This window comes from Rutidosis leptorrhynchoides, chromosome 1, assembly GCF_046630445.1.
Source record: "Rutidosis leptorrhynchoides isolate AG116_Rl617_1_P2 chromosome 1, CSIRO_AGI_Rlap_v1, whole genome shotgun sequence".
Lineage (NCBI taxonomy): Eukaryota > Viridiplantae > Streptophyta > Magnoliopsida > Asterales > Asteraceae > Rutidosis > Rutidosis leptorrhynchoides.
In genome coordinates, this window is record NC_092333.1 from 422615127 (window position 1) to 422617468 (window position 2342).

The 2342-nt window shown below is 30.6% G+C and overlaps 1 non-coding gene across 1 annotated transcript; it reads left to right on the top strand.

Annotated features, from left to right (window-relative positions):
- The first annotated feature begins 214 nt into the window (after positions 1–214).
- On the top strand, positions 215–321 carry LOC139886704 (small nucleolar RNA R71). Its single transcript, XR_011772577.1, has one exon. It is a non-coding gene; the product is annotated as a small nucleolar RNA R71 (small nucleolar RNA).
- Positions 322–2342: the final 2021 nt, after the last annotated feature.

Here is a 2342-nt window from a genome sequence, read left to right on the forward strand (position 1 = left end):
TAACAAGTTTGATTGCTTAACATGTTGGAAATATTTAATCATGTAAATATAAATCTCAATTAACATATATAAACATGGAAAAGTTCGGGTCACTACATCATACGCTTGATTTGGTGATTTGTACAAAAATACTCCTCCGGCGGAGGAATCTAATATACCACGAGTATGTTCATCAATACCACGATAAAAAGTTTGTACTATTTGCCCTTTTTGCAATCCGTGTTTCGGACAATTTCGTAACATTCTTTTTAATCTTTCCCATGCATTATAAAGAGTTTCATCCGACTTTTGTTTAAAAGTGGTGATTTCAGTTCTAAGTCTTTCGGCTTTTGCCGGTGGGAAAAATCGGGTAATGAATTTATCTCTTAATTCGTTGAAAGTTGTGATAGAATCAGGTTTTGATTCTTTTAACCATGCTTTTGCGTCTCCGATTAACGAGTATGGAAAAGTTCTTAACTTAAATGCATCTGAAGAAACATCTTTGTTTTTATACAGTTCACATAAATCTTCAAAAGCTTCTATATGTTCTATCGGATTATTATTAAGTCTTCCGTCGAATTGGTTCTCACGTACCATGTGCATAAATTGCCCCTTGACTTCCCAGTTTTTAGCCTCAATTTCAAGTCTTCTTATAGGTGCAAGAGCGAGAGGGGGATCAGTTTGTCTGGTATTCCACATTGGTAGGTCATTTGGATCAGGTGTTACTTCAGCCATTTCTTCTTTAATGACGATGGTTTCAGGTTCAGTTTTGATTTCTCGTTGACCACTAGTGTTTCTTACTTGTTTTTTGATAGTTTTCGGTGTTTTTGGTTTACTAGTACTACCTAATTTTTTTTTTGTTTTTCCTGTTTTAATCTTTTGATCAAGCCTCTTTCAGGTTCTGGATTAAGTGCAACGAGTTTAGGATTTCCTGAACGGGTCATACAATTACAAAATTGTATGTAGTCTTGAAGGATTTATTCACTAGGTGTATAAACATGGAACTTTCTTGAAAATGAATTTTCACGAAAGGATCGAATAACTAAAAACAAATAAAAACTTTTAAACAAACAGACGTTTTTCCAATTTTGCCCACGTTTCGAATAGTCAAAAGATGTAGCAGGTAGCCAGGACCCTTTAAATCGAAAATCCACAACTCGTCACTAACAAATCCAACTATTACTACAAATCAGAAAAATTGTCTATTTATTTAACTGCCAACTTTCCCCGGCAGCGGCGCCAAAAAGTTGATGTGCGTGATCGTGTCCTTTTATTTTGAACGGATTTGAATTGATTTTATTACACGAATTTTGAGTGTGTTTTTATGATTTCAGATTGATTTCACACATATAGGCAACTAGTCCCATTCGTATAGTAATACTTTGTTTGGTAAATCCGGTTCGTTCCATAGGGAGATGGAGTTTTCAAAAGTTAAACTATTTAAAAGGGGGATTTTGGATTAGGCTTTACTACTTAATTGAACGAAATTTAAATTTAACTAAAATGAAATAACTAAATTAACGAAAGTAAAAATACAATTTATACTAATAGAAGAAATAAGGTTTTTCATGGCAATATAGTAAAATAGTAAAAAGTAATTAAAGTTTACTATATGGTAAAAAGTAATACGGTAAAAAGTAAATAAAATTTATCTATGTAGTAAAAAGTGAAATTGATGAGATTTAAAATAAAGTAAAGTAGTGGCTACTAAAATATGTCCCCTCTGGATTATGGATAGTTTTTAAGTCCGATTACGATGTTTTAATATATATCCTTATATTTTATCTTTTGATTTATAAAGATTTAACTAACTAAAATTAAATCTAACTTTCGCTAGATCTTGTTTTAGCGAATTAAATTATACCCCGAAATATTCATATTGAGATTTAATTCGGTTTTAACTTTCGCTAAAATCAAAATTATAACGGTCTTCCCTTTTTATAATTACACGATCATATAAACTATAATATTACCCAAACCACTGGATCACACTTCTGAATTGTTGTCAATAATTTGTCCATATATCCGTCTAGATCACTAAAGTGTTGAAGCACAATTTATGTAAAATTAATTAACTTTCGCTTATCAATCTTAATAAATCATGTGATAGGGGTGAAAATATAAAATTATATAACAATGGGTCGGTGATTAAACTTAATATTAAATAGTCAAAGTTACATCATAATATTATAATATGGTTCAATCCATTTGTCCAGAGGTTCTACATTTTAGTTTCCACTATGGGTTTTTAGTTGGACATTATAACGGCATAAAAATATAAATTATATAAAGTGGACATGATAACAATAATAATAGGAACAATAAATAATGACGACGATAATAATAATTGACAATAATAATAA